The sequence below is a fragment of the Micrasema longulum genome, unplaced genomic scaffold (assembly GCF_059751315.1).
Source record: "Micrasema longulum isolate JH-2025_06_02 unplaced genomic scaffold, ASM5975131v1 h1tg001478l, whole genome shotgun sequence".
Lineage (NCBI taxonomy): Eukaryota > Metazoa > Arthropoda > Insecta > Trichoptera > Brachycentridae > Micrasema > Micrasema longulum.
Window position 1 is genome coordinate 491,676 of NW_028278663.1, and position 22,240 is coordinate 513,915.

Below are 22,240 nucleotides of genomic sequence, written 5' to 3' on the forward strand. Positions count from 1 at the left end.
CAGCTACCATGTAACCCGCGATTTATTATTACTTTTACTATTTTACTTGGAGTTAATAAAATATATGGCTTGAATAAAGTGTACTAAAGTGTCTTCGTGATAGTCACATAAATCGGCACCACGAATTTATTATTTTATTTATTTTTATTTTAAACTTACGTAAATACATTTTGTTTTTTTATTTATTCACAATATTACTACTAAATATAATTGTATATAAATTTAATACATATATTTACATTGAAAGCGAGATCTGTATGCAAAGACAGAGTGATCTGGTGTTTTATCCTCTCTGCCTACCCTTACGGAGAAACGTAAAAGAAAAAAAATCAATTCTTGTGTACATGATGGGGAGTGTTGTCTTACAATAATTTGTTTACTTTAAAAAAACATTTATTTAAAAATATAAAAAATAATTTTAAAAAAAAAACGGTGTTTTCAATCAGTGCTACATAAAAAAAAATATAGATGTAACTTTTCACTTCATACATAAACTATAGCTTGCACGCACCAATGTATTGAGTTTATAATACCACACAATCCAGACTGTGTGGTATCGTAAACTCAAGACCACATCGGGACTTTTTTGGTAAATGACTTCTGTTATAGATTTATACAATCTCTAAAACAGACCAGGGCCTCAATTACAATGAGAAGTCAACACTTATCTTCAATTTTATCTAGAAAGTAAAATTAAATTTTCTGTATGAAAATCAGAATATGCATTCATTTTTTTCTTCTGAAAATGTTCAAATATAGTTTACCGACGAAGACACTTTAAATGTTCGTGCATATTTGCATGAACATTTAAGTCACTTTAAATGTTCATGCAAATATACTCGTTTTTCTTTATAGACAGTCGAAGATAACTCTGTAATCGGGATCCAGGGTACGTATTCTAATCGGAAGTAGAAATTTATTTTCAATTTTATCTACACAGTAAAAATTAGTTTTCTTTATGAAAAATAGAACATCTTAACAATTTTTTTTCTAAACATTTTCAATTACCGGCTACCGACGAAAATACTTTGAATTTTCATACAAATATTCACACTTTTGTACATAAATATCGATATTAGTTTATACCGTCTCAGTATATACCGATGAAGATAGCCATTTATAATCGCGGCCCTGATCTTGTCTCGATTTTGATATTTTTTTATTTTATCCAAGCTTTAATTTATTTTATTGCATTTTATTTAAAACGTATCTGTACAAATATTTTTTGACAAAATGAATGCGTTTTGTTTTAACTAGATGGACTGAATAAAAATGTTCATAAAATAACAAAAATAGATTGCTTTTATATTACCTTCCTATACATGAAAAAGGTTTATAATACATTAACAAATATCTTTATGTTCAAAATGTTTTATACAACTGTCATTCAAATGTGGAGTTAAATTGTTTCATGACGCAAATTAATCCATAATAAGATTTTCCAGAAATCGAAATAAGGATTTCAAGAATTTTGTTAATTTAAAAAAAAATAAAATATCTTGTAATTTTTAACATTTGCACTCTCGTACCAGTTCAGTTTGTACATATACATTAGAGTAGGCCGATAATGTACGAAGTTTTTTTAATTTTTTAGTCATCAAATTGAAAGGGGTCCAAAAAGTTGCATTTTGGATCACATTGAACGTAAAAATTATTGGAAAAAATATTTCATACTACTTTTGGCCCTCAACCGAGGTTTGAAGGTTATCACTGTCTAAACATTTTGTTAATTATCTATGTTGATAAAATTATTTTATTGTTAGTAAAGATATAATTTAATCACATTACAAATTCGAACACGTTTTAAAACTACCGAAATGCAAAAATTTTTCACTCCGCGGAACTGATTCCGTTGAGCGCCTGGCTAATATTAACAAAAACAATGGCTCATTTAAACAACGCTACTTATTTATTACAAAACGAAGTGCAACTCACGCCTTTAGATAATTATTTAATAAGGTTTAATGCACATTATAAAATTTTATTGGATTGATTTCCTTACTTAAATACGAATTAAATATTTTTTGAAAACTTCAAGCTCTGGTTGAGGGCCAAAAGTAGTGTCGAATATTTTTTTAAATATTTTTTGCATTCCGAATAATCCAAAAGGCAACTTTTTAGACCTCTTTCATTTCAAAATTCGTAAAAATAAAATATCAGCCCACCCTAATATACATACATGTAATTTTTAAACTTTTTGTATTTTTTAATTTTTCTTTCCCAGGTTGTATAATGTATACATTATTTTTAATTTATTTCCATACTTAGTTTTATGTTTATTTTGTTATTTTTAAACATTTTTCATGCCCTTTTAATTTGTAGTGTATCATAATTTTTATTCTGCTTTTGTAAATAATGTCATATTTTAAAATATAAAAACGTCTTTAAATAAATATTGTTATCTCCATGTCCCTAAATGAGTTTTTTCAGAAAACTCCTTAGGAATATTATATAAAATTATGTATAGTATGTTTTCAATTAAATAAAAAAAATAATAAAAAAAAGTTGGTACAATTAATAGGGTAAATAATGTTATCTTCTGTTAAAAACTGTAGGGGCCTTACGTATAGACTTGATATAAAGTTATGCCTAGGCACAGTGTCAGAAATTATTTTCCCGATAACCCGTTAACACTTTTTGTTCAATTAAATAAATAAATAAAATAAATTATTAATAGTCCAAATTCCACGATGACGACGATCTTCGATACTGTCTTAAGTAGTTTTAATGCCCATTTTGTTTTCAATAAGTTTTTGTGAGTATTAACAAACTGTATATTTTTTTAAAATATTTTTTGTCTCTTTTCAATGCTTTCAAACACTGCCATATGTGAAAAATAATATCAGTAACCATAATTGATGGTCCAGCATATTGTAGATGAAAATGAATTAGTTTTAAGTAATGTATGTCAATGCGGCTATTCATAAATTTGGTGAGGTTACTGAATTATGCTAATTTTCAGAAAGTTTTATAAATAATGATTCGTTAAAGTTGTGTTTGAGTTGAGATTATAACAAACTGAATAAGATTTGTTATTGACCTTATATGCTTAATCTTATTTGGACTTGTTGGTTCAAAGTAAACGGTATATTGTCACCAATTGCAGAATTATTTGTTTTTTTATTTTTATTTATTTACAATTTTAAAAAACCCGTTAGGGTTACATTAGAAATTTAATATTGTCTAGTCATTTTATGTCTCGTCTAGTCTAGTTAGTTCAGTCATCATGGACTTTTTCAGATTGATTTTAAATTTGTCTCCAGTAAAAATTTTCTAGTAGTAAGGTTAGTCGTTGTAGTGTTTAAGTCCATTATGTAGTATTTTTGACTGTCCTGTGTTTGTCTTTCCTTTTCAATATGATAGTGTTGTTGTTGTCTGGTGTTATATTTGTGTATGTCAGCATTTTTGACTAATATTATGTCGGCGTCTTGTATGTTCCCAGTGTTATTTTGCGCACAATTTTTAAGGTCTCAATATACATATTTATATTTGGTATTAAAAAATCTTTTGGAAAATAATACTCAATACGTTAAGAAGTTGGGAAAGAACCTGCCATTTTTTTGTCGAGTAAATTAGTTAAGTAATTTTACTCTCATAAAATCATTATTTCCCATTCACACATAGTGGTGTAAAGGGCACTGCATTGGTGTTTTAATTGCGACATTTCTCGATCATTTTTGTTATATTAAGGTAAGGTGGGTCTGTAGTTTAATGGAAAGTTAAAATTTGTCTTCAATTTTATTAACAAAGTAAAATTAAGTTTACTGCATGAAAAAAAATGCATTTACAATTTTTTTTCCAAACATGTTCAATTACAGGTTATCGGTGAAGATACTTTGAATTTTCTTACAAATATACACATTTAATAGTCGTTAAAATTTTCCTGAGGTGTGAGTCGACCCTTTTTTAAAATTAACTTTTTGTAGAAATTATAAATTGTATATTGGCGGGCTTATTACCAAATTGTAATTTTTTTGATCCAACTAATAAAGTAAAGGTGTTATTTATATCATTTAGGTCTAAAAACGTATTCTATAGAAAATATAATAAAAAACTAAAGATATACAAAAATAGAAATAGCAATATTTGTAAATGAATGAGGAAGTTCAGTGTCTTTTTAATTTTTTTTTAATTTTTTTTTTATTTTTATTTTAATATATCGTATTATCAGCGCTACGATTTTTTAAAGTTTTGTATTTCTGAAATAGGGGTTGTTCTATGACAGTTCTTCCGATTGGTTCATTTACGGTGACCAAACCGGATATCCTTCAAACCTCTCATATCATAGAAAAGTTCATATAAACCAGTGACGTCATTCAACGTAGTGCGTTTTGATTAATTTTTTTTTTTTTTCGTACATTTATAAGAAATTTTACCGCGCACGGGAAAACATTTTTTGTATCCAATTTTCCGTAGGGCTGAAGTTCTTCATTATCTTAAATCAATATTAGTACAATAAAGAGGAAAGGAGGATAGATTAAGGAAGAGAAAGGAAATGTTTTTTCAGACATAATTTTAACAGAGGTACTGTGAAAATACATCTCTGATAGTGGATGGGAGATGATTCCACAGTCGAGCTGCTTGGAAAAAGGAATTATAGATAGGTATTAAAAGGGTACTTTCCGAATAAGAACGAAGTGGTAAACCACTAGCTGATAAGGGTTGAAATTTTTCACAGGTGTTTATACTCTCTGCCCGAGCATACGTTCATTGTTAAAATGATTAGAGTATATATCTACACAGCAGACACATACAAGTCCAGTATACCATCCATTACAACTCATAGAAAATGACCCCCAAAATAAAAATATTTGGGTTATTCATAAAACGCAAACTTTTATTTTATATATTAAATTTATATTCGTTTATTTTTTATTTTAATCATTCGCAAAAAACGGGTTTAGTAGCATTATTGATTTATTGAGTCACAAGTACCAAATCTATGGGACTTAGGTTGAGTTGCTAAAAAACACACATTATTTGTATTTGGATATATATTTGCCACGTCTTCCATATTGAATTTGAACAGATTTTTACTCTCACAAATAGCGGAATTGGATTAAGTAAATATTTTTTAAGGACAAAACTAACTGACAGAACTAATTATTATCGGTTAACTAAAATGACGTAATTTTTTTTGAATAAGTGTAAGAACAATAAATTGTAAACTATTACATTCAAGTGATATTGTACTCTACGAGTGGTAGTGGAAGCTAGGAAAGGAGGCAGAGACGTAGTTTGGCAACATTACTCGTCATGCCACACGTCATGCTCCTCATCGTGCCCACCGCTCCCTATTTTGACGGATTTTTGAGCGCGAGTCAAATGACCGGCAATATGAGCGCGAGTGGCTGGCCACATAATCGCGCAGTGACAGTACGCATCGAGCGCTCACACCAGATGCATGCTTCATTTTCAAATGATGTACCTATATTTATTTGTATGACATTGATATAATTAGCTATACTAAATTTTTTTTGTCGATTAAGTCACAGATCTTTGCATTTATCGAAAACTCAACATATTATTTATTTTAATAAACAATTTTACATTTTTTTAAATATCCGTTCTATTAACGCACCACACATGCTACACAGATGTTCATACTTTAAGATTAAATTTCGGAATAATAGTATTCTCTCAGTGAGATAATTGTCCTTCAATTATTTTTCTGGTGAATGTTTTCTTCATTGCATTTGAGATTTCTATCGAATATTTTCAAATATCTATATGCATATTCATGTACGAGTATATTATGCATTAAAGCTTGTAAATATTCTCGAATTTTCCAAATGGAAACAATGTTGTAATAAAGATGTTGCTATCGGTATAATTAACACAATGCTGTTTCATTTGCTCGCGAATTTAGCTAATTTTGTGAAGACTCATTCAATTAATGCGAGTAAGTCCTTGAGACAATATTTACTAAGACGGTGAATGGCTTTATTTGTAGAAGCGGTTGGCAGTGTGTTGTAAATCAGATTTAAATATTATAATATTGATATGTTATTCCACCTTTTCGTAGCACTTAAATTCATTAATAGCTTGCTGCCGAAATTCTGGAAGAAAAAAAAGGATTATAAACCTATTGGATCAGTTAGCGGAGAATATAATTGTGTTGATGGATGTCAAATTTGGTAAAATCCATTTTTGGTAAAAAATGTATTTTAATGGAAAGGTATGAAAATATTAGGATTACATACCAAACGTAGTTTACATTGAAAGTGTTACTATAGTAATTCAAGTTTTAAAATTAATTTCATATCAAAATCAGCAACATCAATACCATGGTTATATCAAAACCAGCAATATCGATATCATATATGTAGCTGCATGTTTGCATTTGACAGTGAGCGTGTGATGACTCGCTGCTTTTTTTTTATTTTCCTTTAAGTTAAATTTCATTTTATTTTATTTTAAAAGATACATAATAAGTGATAGCAACCCTTGCATTGACAATAATGGAATTTCAAAGCACTTTATCAATATGTAACAAAAAAAAAATTACATGGGAAGATGACAAATGTGATAGATATAAAGAGTAATGTTTTTATTTATAAAATAATCATATGTCCACACATAAATTACTATTTTTCCATACTTTTTTATGGAATAAAGGGGAAATAAAAAAATTACGGATTCTCCAAAACAAGGCGATGAGGATTATACTCAAAAGAAATACGTATCTTCTTATTCTTTATATATAATTTCTCTGTACGTGTGATGTCACCGTACTCCTCCTAAACGGCTTAACCGATTAACGTGCGGATTTCAGAGAAATATAGATCTTTGCGCTGTGCGTGTTCGTAGATATCAAAATCTTCAATCGAATATGTAAAAAAAAGTTAGGAGCATAAATGATTTATTCATCGATCTACCAGGGTTGCATTCCAGGAGAATGCATTTGCAAAAAAATATAAAGATGTTGTTTTTTGGTGTATGAAAAAAGTTTGTTTTTGAATGTTTACAAACAGCATTTGTTTTTTGTGGATCTCAATCAGATTTTTTCTTTAAATTCCTTATAATTTCTACCCATTTATTTCTTTTTATTAGATTTTTGGTAACACTAAAATAATGTTAAATTCACATACATTTTTAAAAATTGTATTCCTACATAAGTACACCACTTTGTTGGTGAGACGACTGGAGTTTGAAATTTGCAAAAAGAATGCCATATTTGAAAAAAAATATTTATTTTATGTTTTGGAATTCAACCATAAACAAGTACCTACTTAAATTCAATATTTTTTAAATATCGACAATTTGTAGTTTTTGAATTTAATCACAAACAAGTACCTAGATGAAAATTATTTTTCCAAGATGATAGCAGGCAAGCCAACGTTCGGGCAGGACAACGTCTGTTGGGTCCGCTAGTTTAGAATAAAATTTAATTTCGTAAGAAAGAATGCACTGATAAATTGGCTTTTTCACAGTTAAGCAGTAAATAAAGCATGACGTAGCAAAATTTATACATAAAACAACTAAGAGGATGAACAAAATTTTTAAAAAATCATAAAATATAACCAACAATGTCATACACGTGAAACCAGGGATAAAAAAAGGTAAGATTTCCAATGAGGAGAAAAACTGAATCTCAAAACTCATTGTACAGGGGATTAAAGCAGTACAATGAGTTACCTTAAAAGATAAAAGAAAAATAAGGAATTGAATTATTCAAAATCAATTTGAAAAAATAAGTTCTTGAGAAATTTCATATAAATAGTAATGTTAATAAAATTTTATGTTAGTTCTAAAGATGTTATGAACTAACTTAATAAAGCATAAATAGAATTAATCAAAATTGATAATATTTATAAGCGAATTTCTTCAAAACTAGTTAAATCCACTTCATTATATCAAACGTCGTTGAATTCGAAATAAATATTATTTTTTTATGGGTACTGTTCAATCTCTTATTATTTTATTTATTATCAAATACGTTTTAATCGTTCCTTATATCTAAGATCTTGTCATTTTAATAGATTAATCGAATTACGATAATCTGTTTAAGGAAAACGTTGTTTCTAAAAAATAGTTTAGTCGGTATTTAACCATTTTTGATATTAACCGACGCAAATTTATAATGTATTGTGTTGAATACCCACTAATTAAACTTTAAGAAACGTAATTTTGGCTTCCACACAGGGAATCTAATGAAGCATAATGATATTGTAAAATGACAACAAACATTTTACTATGAGAATTAATACATTTTTATGACCTACATTTATTGTAACATAGAAAGAATTTTTTTTAAAAAGAGCATATGGAAGTCTAGGCATTTATAGGATTTATGACCACTCATTGGATGGTTTAAGTGACTTTACACACTACTTAAACAAGTTTCTTTTTTTCAAAAAATTCAAACCGCATGAACGATTTTCATATTTTCAAACAATATTTCAAATTTCCGCTAACGAATCGCATATCCTCGTATGGTAGTAAATTAAATTATCTTATTTTTAAAAGGCTGTGCTACAAAATTCCTTTACATGCGGCAATCTAACATCGTGTTACCACAAATAAAAGACAGAATAGTCTGAAATTTAGGCATTTGAAAAAAACTGTTGAATAATTCGTTTTCCATATTTAAAAAAAACTATTCTTTAATTAAGGCTTGTTAACGAAAAAGCGGGCTGTAAATTAAAAACGAATTTCATTCAGTTTTGTGATTTGGCAATACTTGAGAGGATAGGAACATGGAATGGAATGGAACATGGAATGGACCTACCTTTAATATGTTCTGAATGTTCTTCAATTTCTGGTACTGGATGACAAAATGAACCATAAAATATAACAATGTTTTCCACGACGCGCGACGATTCCAATAACTTTTTATCCGATTTTATATGAAGTCAAAAATGTTGTTTGGTTTTTGTTCTAAATCCGAATCTTCTAATTTTTAATATCTTCTATCTGTTATATATATATATGTTAGGTAGGTGCCATAAGGATGGGTCAAAGGAAGAATGGGAACGAAAGGTAATCGGACAGGAATAGTATCGATAAATGCTGTTATTTACTTAACAGGCTTGTTACAGCAAAATAAATAAAAAATTATAAATACGCCGCTCATATAACTAACGTACACTCTCGCTTACTGCTAATAACCGACTGATGACGAATTTCTTATTTTGTTTTGTCTCTTTCACACAAACACCGGCCACAGAACAGCGACTTTATTGTTTTTGTGATATGTTCTACTTTCGTGCTCTTTCATAAGAAATGTATAAAGCGTAAAACAGATTTACCTCGCATAGTAAGTTTTCTTCTTCGCGTTTCCGTTAAAATGTTCGTTAAAACATAAAAAAACACAACTTTATAATTTAAATAAATATGAAAGATATATCAAGTCTTGTATCATATGTAGACTAGTGTGACATCAAAGCCATACAAGAGTTTATGAAAATATATTGTAAGAACCCAAAATATTTTTAATCTCCTAAAACATATTTTTTATTAACATATTACAACAGAGATGCAGAACATTTGAGAGAAGGTAATATAGAAGTCCAGGCATCTACAGGGCTTATGACCTGTCAATGGCTGGTTTATCTATATTCCTTCAATTCTTTCATCTGTTGATGTTTGTGAAGTTTAAGAGCTGAAACCTTTATTTATGCAGGTGAGATTCATCTAATTGAATTATTTCACCTACATACTAGGCAACGCCTGAAAATATTATTTTTTCAATTTCTACACTTCTTGATGGACCAGGTAATTCAAATTAACTTCACAAACATCAACAGATGAAATAATTGAAGGAATATAGATGTTCAAATATAGGCAGAATGGTGAATGTTACACAGTGTGTAAAGTGGCCACTTAAACCAGCCAGGTCAGGTCATAAGCCCTGTAGATGCCTGGACTTCTATATTACCTTCTCTTAAATGTTCTTTATCTCTGTTGTAATATGTTAATATAAACAGCTCCCCAGGGAGTTGAATCCAGTTCTTGTCTACAAAAATTTGGACAAACATAAAATATTGTTAATTATTTTTTATTTTTTATTTATTAAGGAAAAACAACAGTCGATTATCAGTAAACAATAACAAAAGACCTAATGGTTTATTTATACTATTTAAACTGACCTTCTTATAAATTATTTAGCTTTATATTATTTTTAATTAATTGTTAAATCGTGAATGAAATGGCCCGGAAGAATGCAAAGATGTTTTGTTGAATCGATCACAATTAATCAAAAGGTAAGACTTATATATACTTAAGCAAAACTTAAACAACAATGGATTTTCTGCAATATTTTAATATAAATAATTATACTGCACTGTGCTTTATCAACAATAATTGTAATAATGACCTTTTAAATTGGATGTTAATACTTAGATCGTTCTAATTGCTGATTGGTTGCATTCCAAAGGTCAAGGGTTTGAAATTTGGCATAGGCGGCACCTCTGAAAAATATTATTTCGGGAAAATATTTTCTATTTATATAAGTACCCGGAACAATTGGTTTTATCAACATCACATGTTGATAATCGATAAAAGTTTTAGTTTTTAAATTTCACGACAGATGGGAGAAACGAAGAAATATGCACGTTTATAGGCATATTGGTGAATGTTACACAGTAGGAAATGTGGCTATTAAAACCACCTTATAATATGTCATAAACCCTGTAAATTAGAAGTTAACTTGAAGTTTAAATATAAGTTCTATGTTCCCTGCTCAGCAATGTCCTCCATCTCTGTTGTAATATGTTATTATCAGTCAATAGTTTATCGGGCAGAAAAATATCATAATTTTTCTGTATAAAATAATATTGTATTTAGATGTATATTAAATAATTAATACTATTAAAAAAATCTAATCAAATCTCGCTTAAAAAAAGTATACCCAAGAAATCTTAAATTTATGGTAACATGCTATGGAATTCGGCCCTTCGGCCTCGTCATATCGGCCGCACGGGCCTTATTTAATCAGTATTTCCGGCTCTCGAGCACTTAGAAATGAAAATCGTCCTTTTGGGCATCAACATTTAATTTTTGTTCAGAGTAATCTAAATGAAATACAGAGTAATCAGTCACAATAATACTCGAAAATTATACAATTTTTAGAAATATTTTATATCAACGCAAAAAATATCGATAAACAAGCCGTTTAAATTGAAAACAAAACAATCCGTAATTTAAAATAATAACAGTCAGCTGTTATTGACTAATTAATGCTGGTAAAATCTATTCGGGTCTCATTTAGTCGGCCTACATGAATATGTCCTCTTGGCCTTAGTAATCCGGCCCTACGGGCCTTAGTTTTATTAATACAAATATATTAAATACATACGCTAAAAATTCGGTAAGTATGCAATTAAAATTGAATAGCGAAGAATCTGTAATTTGAAACAAAAGTTAGCTGTCGCCGACGAATACATGCTAGTAAATTTGGCCCTTCAAGGCTCATTTAATCGGCCCTACGAGCCTTTATGAATCTGTCCTCATGATTTTATAAAATCGGCCCTAGGAACCTCAGTTAATCGGCTCTTAAGATTAAATAGGATCTCGGATGTTCTATACCAGTTACCCAAAATACAAATAAAAATAAATATTTATTTGTCTTGTGCTAGATAAGTTATCCCCAATAACTACAAAAAAGACGTATGTTATTTTGGATACAACTTAATTACTTTCGAAATGTAAAAAATAATAATTGATTTTAAGGGACAGAAAATAATAATATTAAGAATTCGTATAATCGAATTATCATCGCTCATTTTTAAAAATAAATTTTTAGTAAAATATTATTGTGATGATAATTGAAAAATATATTAAGCTGGTTAATTTAAAAAAAAATATTTAGAGATAAATATTAATACAAATATACAGAGATTGCTATACTCTTAGCATTCAAATGAACACGTGCGTGGGCAGCAAAGGGTCAACACATATCGTAATATTTTTTTATTTTTTTGACAACTAATTGTGTTGCATTACTATCTCTCTAGCGTAAAGGGGTTAAATTATGAGATAGCAATACGGCTCCTAATCGGCAAATGAATATAAAACAAAAAGATACTGGAATAAATCATACAAAAAATGGTCCTTTTGCTTTATGTATGTAATGCAACAACACCAGTCGGGGCCTCTTATTGAAAGCATAATATAATAGATGGCCAACTTTCACTAATTTTAATGCAATTATGAAATCATAAATATGTAATGTATTTGAGAAAAATCATACCTAGATTTATTGAAGAATAATCACAATAACGTACAGAGTTTGCTCACCGAGCAATATGCCTTACTTTTCAATCTTTGATTTGAATCATTTGAAAAACCCCGTAAGTCAACGTTTTACTTCATTCCGTTAAGAAACCGATGTTTCATTGAAAAAGAATAGTTTGATATACAATCAGATACCATTATTCAAAACTACTTTTTATTTAAGTTAGGTTATAAAAAATTGATTCGAAATTTTATAACAAATAGTTTTTGTGTGAGATCTAAGTTTAGACTATCCTTAGAGTATAAGATGCATATATTCTGAGAGAATGAGGGACTTATAAGGCTTTTCAAATCGTTGGGATCTTTTTAAAGGCTTTTTTTACAGGTTTAAAAAAATATGCATACATATAACTAATTCAAGTGTCAAATCATTGTCAAATGGTATAATTTTGTAAAAAAAACTCACGTTAAGTTGAAAAAAAACATGCTTTGTTGTTTTACGATCTCGAAATCACCAATTAATTTAGTTTACTGCTTATTACGATTACCCGTAGATCGTAGAGATGTACTGAATATAGATCATGAAAAAATCTTATTATCTAAAATCAAATGTTTATTTAGTATTACACATTTAAATCACTAAGAAAATAGTTATATAACATACAATGTTATAGAAATATATAAAAAAACATTCTAATGTCATCATTTTAAACAAAAAGTAAAACAGTAGAAGAAATGTGTTTTCAAAAAAGTGCTCCTTATATGCGATATTAAATCTTTCTTGTAAAAATCATATGTAAAGTCGACATTTTTGCCCCCCGATAATGTCGACTTTACACATGACAATCGATAAAGCACGAAAGATGGCAGGCTTTTCACTAGATTCACTCCTTGCCTTTGATTTTGTCCAAAATGCCCCTTTAATTTTGCAAGCCTTCCAGTTCGGTTTTGAAAGTAATCTGGAACCTGGATACAACCTGGAAAATATAAATAAATCCATTTCTACCGGAAATCCATATTGGAAACAATGTTCCCAATTCAGACAATGCCACATAAGCGTCGCCCAGATTTCCCATATTAGGAACAAGATCAATACAAAAACAATACCTATATTCACAGAAAAATACCAGCTTCTTCTCTTTGAAAACATACCGTAATATTGTCGTTCAGTAAAAGATTGATAATTTTGTCAAGAAAAAATATTTAAAATAATAAAGTGAAAATTTAAAAAATATGAAATCGAAAAGGCACAAACACATAATCAGTGTCTCTGACGCTTGTGGTGCGTCTGGCATCCGGGCGTGTACTGATATTAACATATTACAACAGAGATGAAGAACATTTAAGAGAAGATAATATGGAAGTCTAGGCATCTACAGGGCTTATGACATGTCAATGGCTGGTTTAAGTGGCCACTTTACACACTGTGTAACATTCACCATTCTGCCTGTATTTAAACATATATATTCCTTCAATTCTTTCATCTGTTGATGTTTGTTTTGTCTACAAAAATTTGGACAAACTCAAAATATTGGTGTACTGATATGTTTTGGTCGATTGGTAAGGAAATGGGTACGCTGGGTTACAGAGGGCATTTGTGCCTAGTTTTTAAAAAACACCATCATCATATTAGGGACGTATGCCGTAATTGGTACCTCTCCTCTATGTTTGAGATTACTGTCGTGCTATTTGTGGAAACCTGTGATTGGCTTATTTGTTATTTGTTATGTTTTTTTTATGTAAAACAATTGCAGTTGTTTTACATTACACAAATATATAGTAATAAATAATCTAATATCTTCAACAGATAATCAATAATCTACCGAAAATACTTAATAAGTTGTAACGTGGTTAAATTTTATTGGGATAGGTGAGGTTAGATTGATGAGAATACAGTAGGTACTGGTTTAATGATGAGTTTCGAGGCTATCACAAAATAGGCTGTGAGTACACGCCTTTAATTAAAATCAGAGAAACAACTGCTGCACATTCCTAGTCATTATGTAATATGTGCATTATTACCAGGCTTGATGTTTCTACTGAATGCAATCATCGCTCAAGCATTTTATTAACCAAGTAAACTCTGCTGCTCCAATTTTTGTATGATTGCCACAAATTGCTCAACTTTGTGGCATACATTAATAATGACATTATTACGAATTCATTATTTTTGCAGCATATTTATTATCACCTTATTTTTGTGAAAAAGAACAGGCTACAGCAACGAGAAAGTATGAATTGAATAGAGCTTTGACCACAAACCACGATACAAGATATTTTTTTACGGAAGTAAAACATGTACATTTTTATTTATTTTTTCATTGCTTAATATTTACTTGCAATTTCTTTTTCTTCTTCTCTTCCTTCCCCATTTTCCGATCCGTACTCGGGTTAATCACATATATTTGTTTTTCAAATCTGGAATATAAAACCTTTATAAACCTTGGTCATGACGCTTGACTCAAGCACGGAAGGTTTCAGGTTCAATTTCCAGTAAGAACACAAAAAAATTATGTGATTTGACAAGACTGGACGTTCTGTGCTGTAATTCACCACTGTAATTTAGCCTCCTAGCCTGTTGTTGTGCAAAAAAATCTATTTAATTGCAGTTTATTTATATCTATTGAAAGTCGTTTCTCTAAAAAAAATGACAAAACAAAGTAAATAAACTTGTTTTCTGGGTACGGATGAATGACAAGTAAAGTTCTGAGTGTACAATAAACTTAAATATGAACAACTCCCTAGGGAGGAAATCCAGCCAGTCTGCAAGCATTTGGACAAACTCAAACATTGTTGAATTAACTACCCGGTAAAAGAAGAAGTATAAAAATTTGAAAATTGTTTTCAAGCGTTGCCTAGTAGGTGATTTGGTTCAGCCGGATGAATCTCACCCACGTGATAAAGGTTTTAGCTCTTTTACTTCATAAAAATCAACAGATGGAAGAGTTGAGGAAATGTGGATGTTCAAACATGGGCAGAATGGTGAATGTTACACAGTGTGTAAAGTGGCCACTTAAACCAGCCAATGATAGGTTATAAGCCCTATTAATGCCTAGACTTCCATATTCCCCTTCTCAAAAATGTTTTCCCTCTCTGTTCAAATAAACTTAAATAAAATCAGTCGGCTTATTCTGTCACAAATTTGTTTCGTAAGTTCCTTCGTTTGTCATATATCAATTTCATTCTAACCCAATCAAAACTATATATTTCTCTCGTTTCTTTTCATACAATACGAATGAATTTACGAAACGAATTAGTACAGTATTAGGCCACAGAATCTTGGACGAGCGCTTTCGCCTCAATGGCTATTCTCATGTAAAAATCATGAAAAACAAAATCGAGTGGAAATCATACCACTTTGTTGTGGTTGGCGCATTCGCCTACAATGCTTGAGGTCCCATGTTCGATCCCTAGGAGGGTGGACTTTAAATATTGAATTAAAATGTAGTTCTACGCTGCAATGTATCATAGTTCCTGGACGACCATCTGTGGAATAAGACTGATTACCTTGCCATCTATGTAATAAAAATGTTTAAGATACGCTGCAATTGGAATATTAATTTTATTCCCTATGCACCACAGGGTACGGATAGGGAAATAACGATGACGATGATGAAATACATATTAAAATGCAAATCAGTGAAGGGTTTTATGAAAACATCTAATGGAATAAAAAAATATTAGAAATGCTATGAATAATTAGATGATAATCTCTTTTATTTATTTATTTTAAAAAATCGCAAATAAAAATAAGTTTAATATTATATTTAAACACTAAGGATATTCTATTCAAACAAGCGAAGCAGTATGGTATAGCGGAATACTTGAGCGTATCTAACGCTTCCTATATGGCCAATACCTGTTCTAAGGAACCGATAAGTTGAGGCAAAAAAATGTATAAGAACGTATTTGCAAAAGTGTAAACAAATATCATTATATATATAATTCTTCTGTACGTGTGGTGACACTAAACTCCTTCTAAACGGTTTAACCGATTGACGTGCGGTTTTCAGCGAAATGTAGATCTTTACGTTGCGCGTGTTCGTAGATATTAAAATTTTAAATTGAATCTGTAAAAAAAAAGTTAAAAGCATAAATGTTGTTTTCATCGACCTACCAGGGTTGTATTCGACGAGAATGCATATGCATATTTATGGATCCTTATCAGATTATTTCCTTACATTCCTTATAATTTTTTTCTACTTATTTCTTTTTACTGGTGTTTTGGTAATACTAAAATAAAACTAACTGACATTCAATACGTTTTTTAAAAACCGCATTTATGAATAATGTGCACCCCGGTTGGTGAAAAGAGCCGAGTTTGAAAAAGACAACTTACAATATCTGTTAATACTACTACTTTTTAGGCACATCACGATGTTCTTATAATGCAATATTATATTTATTTATTTATTTACATACATAAGTTTATTATACATTATTTGAGACATAAGTCCCAACCCCATAGGACTAAAGTCCTGTGTTGAGATGGGGCGAGCAATTAGATGACACAGACATAAAAATAAATATCAAAGTTTTGATCAAAAGAGCAATAATAAAATGTAATATTTCTCAAGAGCCAATTCCTAAGTGCATTGCGATATTTTAACGAGATCATGCTGGTTATTTCAAGGTTCTTTTTTAATATCATGTTTTCCGGCTTCAATCTGCACCGTTTATTCGATTTATCCATTCTCTATTTTGTACAAGCCACTCAGGTAAACGTCATTTATTTATTTACAAACGCCCATGGGGCCTTTACATAAATTTACTTATGCATTATTTTTTCATTCAGGTTTTTCAATAAACATTTAGGTGTTTTAAAACCATAATTTCAACCAAGAAACGGGGATAAAAAATTTACGTATTATTAAAAGTTGTCTTCAGGTCAAGCTATAAAAAGTCCGAGAACCGACGTAGTAGTCCCTTATAGGAGCGTTTTGGGGGTGCATCGATGGACCTGGCTTGGCCACGTGCTGCGGATGCCTTAGGAAGCCTTAATCCAAGTTGCCTCTTCTTCACACCTGCGGGCTCCCGCCTTCCTGGAAGGCCATCGACAACGATATTTCTTTTGATTCGGGAGAATTACGGGACACGTTAATCACGTGGGTAAGGTAAGATAGGCTGGCTAGCAATAAGGTCTAAAGGAGGCATCTGGTGATGTCGATACTGGTCCACTTAAGATTGGACGTGGTTTTTTTAACTAAAAACTTTTCATTATAAATAATCGATTATATATAACATCGAGTCGTCTTCTAAAAATATTTCCGTCACGATTACTATAACCTTCTCTCTCTCTCTTTATTTCATTCTTCTCTTCTTTTCTTACAACATTTTATAATATAAGCAGTAACACTAGTGATTCTAAGTTAGTATAAGTCCTCATAATGAGGTAGTAACCCCGAAACCTGTCGACGTATATCTAAATATACAAGTGGTTTATACAAATGAGTAGGGTCAAAGCACCAATGAATGACCGTTTGAGGTTCAACTTGTAGTGAAATCCACATTGAAGGTATAAATTTCATTATTTAAGCGTACAAAATAAAAGAAAACAATAAAAAACACATAAATTATTTTAAGTATTTTTACTTTTTTATTGAAATACGAGTATTACAATTATAATTAATACTACTCTTAAAATAGCAGAATCACCAGTGAATGACCACTACTACCCCGGTAAAAATAATACCCAGATTTAGTTACAACATAACATTATAAAACACCCTAACACATTAGAATATGGATATATTCAAAGAATTGCATAAGAAATAGCATCAAATAAAACACTTGCCACACCTTTCCTTATAAAAACAGTATCAATCTCAGAACAATAACCGGAAGACGCACTATTACCTTTTGACAACTTACAGTTCAAAACTGATATATTTGTTTCTTACCAAAAGATTTGTCCGCCTACTGATTTTGTCATAGTTCTAGTGTTTTTTGACTGGACACATGTAGCAATTCGTATTATATTGTGTTTTATTAACTAATGGTCATTTACTGGGAAGTGGTCATTTACTGGTGCTTTGACCACCATTATGTGATTACCCATATTCATTATTAAATCTTACTAATTATATTAAACTACGCACATTTTCTATTCTGCCGACATAAGCAAAAAGGCAGTTATTTGCTAAAGTCATTTTCTGAAATATGAAACTATTTAGTATTTTTCAACTTTATGCAAATTTAAAAAGAAAACTTTAAATAAACATAAGTAAAACGGTATGTCAATTGTTCCTAAAGCATAAAACCTGTGTGTGCGTCATATCTGCACTAAGTTTTTGCTAATGGATCTCTATATATTGGGTAATGCTTCAAAAACTTAAAAAATATTCTGTCTTTTTTCGTACCGAAATAATTTTTTGACTGCTCATTGCTATTTATCCTCAGAGTAATTCGCTCTTGCTTATAGAGATCTACGTTTGCTCAATTGCATAGAACAAAGCGTTCCCAATATTCGGTTTGGCATTTGGTTTAACAAAAAACGCGTAACGGACGGTTTCGGTTTGCTCTTGCAATTCTCGACCAGGGTCCGTCCATATTCTAATAGAAAGTTGAAATTCATGTTCAATTTTATCTACAAAGTAAAATTAAGTTTTCTGTATGAAAAATACAATATATTCAAATTTTATTTTCCTTAACATATTCAATTACAGGTTTCTTCAAATAATTAGAATTTTAACACAAATATACACATTTTTGTTCACAAATATCGATGTTAGTTTTACCGTCTCTATATGTATCGATAAATATAGCGTTTGTAGTCGCGGCCCTGAGTATCTACGGGCTACCAACAATCAATGATATTTTTGGTAATTCAATGTAATTCTTTAATTCAAATACTTTTTTTGCGTGCTTATACATTTAACTCGGGCATTGTCGAATAACATGTATTACTGTCTTACGTCTTGGTGAAAGGCAATAGAATTTTTTTTAACAAATCATAGCCAATACTGGTTTAAATATTTTTTTAGCTGATCATTAATTAGTTAATTATCAAACAGAACTATCTACTTACATGTTTTAATGTCTCAAAAAAATATTACTTAAAACCGATGATAAAATGCGCGGGATGTCAAATGATTTTGAGCTTTCTAATTCTTGTCTAACTCGAGTGATATTTCCAGTTTAATGACAAAACTATATTTCAAAATTAAAATACATGCTAAGAATTACAAATTCTGATATTCTTGGCAATGGCAGGTATATTAAGTTAACATTATTTTTTTTTTATAAAATGATATTCCTTAATAAATTAAATTGAAAATCTCCTCAAACTGAAAATATTTGTGTAAATATTTTCCCTTCTCAAAAATGTTTTCCCGCCCTGTTAAATATTTGGGTAAATCATAAAAACGAAAGTATGATTTTTTCTTTAAAAAAAAAATAAAATACATGAATATTCTTAGACAGGGGTCGTGGCATAGTTGGTCAGACAAAGAACTGTGAAATGTGTAAATGAAACTGGCGTCGCGGGTTCCATGCCCGCCGATTGCAAGAAAAATTCAAAGAAAGATTTTTTCTTAATTGGTCAGGGTGTTGTAGTGTATTTTAATAATTTCCTTCCAAATTCTCTTTCTTGCCTGCTGACAAGCCTTTCAAATAGATGCTTAGTGGGTTATTAAATTAAGTTAAATAAAAATAGTAAAAAAACTGATGGGAAAATAGTAAATATTTACAAAATGTTTAAATCTTCAATGTTTTTTGCTCATGTGTGCGTCACAAAGGTTTTCAAAAAAAATATAGTGTGCCTACTTAGTTCACCGACGGGCACCGACACATTAACATGAGCTGATTTAATATTCGAACGCACTGAACATAATATTGTGTGTGTTTTACATATTACAGTTTTAAGGATTTTTAATGATATTGCATTTAAAAAAATTGTTAGGCAAAAAGTTATTAGGTAAGTTAAGTTTAGTGATTAAGTCAAGGAATAATTTTAAAAAATTACAATTTAATTTTCTTTCATCCCACCTACATTAAAGCATACTACATGAGTCTGAAAATGGTGATCTTGCTCAAGTTTTTGTGCACGGTTTCATAGTTATCTTGTATTGACACGATTACGGATAACAAACAATGTATTATGCTGTGATAAACAAGATCAGGATTTTAAAACAACAAAGATCGTAAACCTCATTAAAAACATTTTTTTCGAGAAAAGAAGACAAGCGTAAATTAAAAAAGGGTAGTGAAACAAATAAGAAAAAATATTTATTAATAAAGTGATACAAGCAAAAACAAATACAGTTTGACAAAATTTCACCCAATTTGTGATAGGACACGATATTTATCGGTTTAAAACTTGCACAAGATCTAATGTGTTTTTCTTACCAAAGTCGGTAATACGGGCTTTACGAATAAATTGAATGAATACGTTAAAAATATCTACGACATTAAATGATATTATTAAAATTGAGTTTTTCTACTGAAATTCCTTGACAGAACGGCCTTTTGATTATAATAATAATGATATGAATTTTGTTTAATTTTAATTTTATTTGCAATTTTCACCAGTGACCGGGTTTAGTCTCCCACCATTCTGAAACCGGGTTACTGGCGAAAATTATAAATAAAAGTGGAATCAAACTAACACGTATTTTTATTATTATGAAGATTATTGAAATATTGCGTGCGGTTAATCTTAGACCATAAAAACTTGTAATTCGTTATACATTAGCGTTTCGTTATGTTTAGCGGGCATTAGACAAATATATTCCAGTAAGAACCACTTAGACAATTCGTATTATCTTACTGGGAAAGTGAAATAAATGATTAGTGAATGTATTATATAAATACAACCTTCTCTAATGGGATTGTACGATCGTGATTAATATTACATCTGAATGTGTAATTGTGTGCCTTTAAATCTCGATATATGCAAACTCAAACTCATGCAAAAATAATTTCAAATATTTTTTTTTTATCACAATAATATTACAAATGATAAAATATTTAAGGCGTTCAATTGGGACAAAATATCAAATCAGGGCCTCAATTATGATGGGAAGATAAAGACGTCGTACCTTCACCTTGACGGTATGGTTGAAGATAAATTCCCTCTAGCGATTATAAAGAGTATCGGACAAAATTCGTATGAGTACCGGATATTTTTAAGAGTGTCGGATAACACTCGTGTATCGGGTGATATTAGTTAGAGTATCGGATGTTCGTAAGATTATTGGATGATATTCGTTAGAGTATCGGATGTTCGTAAGATTATTGGATGATATTCGTTAGAGTATCGGATGTTCGTAAGATTATTGAATGATATTCGTTAGAGTATCGGATGTTCGTAAGATTATTGGATGATATTCGTTAGAGTATCGGATATACGTAAAAATATCGCATAATATTCGTAGGAGAGTATCGGATAATATTAGTAAGAGTATCGAATAATAATTGTTAGAGTATCGAAAAATATTTGCATGAGCAAATGACAATATTATTGATTTGGCAAGCCACATCTACACTCTCGGTAGAAATTCTTCGCCAAAGAACTAACAACACTAAAACCAGCCATTGACAGGTCATAAGCCCTGTAGATGCCTAGACTTCTATATTACCTTTTCTTAAATGTTCTTCATCTCTGTTGTAATATGTTAATATAAACAGCTCCGCAGGGAGTTGAATCCAGTCCTTGTCTACAAAAATTTGGACAAACTCAAAATATTGTTAAGAAGTACTAATAGTCCGATGCGTAACGAAGTAGCACGAAGTGACCCTTACAGCCTACACTCTCGTACTCGGCTAACTCCGGCCAACTTCGCGACTAGTGTAGTGTAGCGTCAGTTCATCTTCTTTAGTTTCCATCCTGGGGATTGTTAGGCAGTAAAGCCCTGCATTTCTTTCTCAACTCCCCTTGGCCTTTATCGATCCCCTTCAACTATTATGGCACATTCACTCCCGATACTCTCGGTGAGGACACCCTTTGCCAATCGATCCCTCAATCACTGTCTCTAGTGTATTATGCAGGAGATTTTCATGTCGCAACAATTGACCTATTAATTCTGCACGTCTTTCCGATATGGTGTTTGTTTTAGCAAGTGCC

General features: G+C 30.4%; 1 protein-coding gene and 1 long non-coding RNA gene across 2 annotated transcripts in view; both read left to right on the forward strand.

The window, feature by feature from the left end:
• The window catches only part of LOC148275256 (uncharacterized), a 95,282-nt gene that overhangs the window by 36,769 nt on the left and 36,273 nt on the right, over positions 1-22,240 (forward strand). The window lies entirely within an intron of this gene.
• Positions 11,115-13,377, forward strand: LOC148275257 (uncharacterized). Its single transcript, XR_015824084.1, has 2 exons — positions 11,115-11,315; positions 11,884-13,377. It is a non-coding gene; the product is annotated as an uncharacterized LOC148275257 (long non-coding RNA).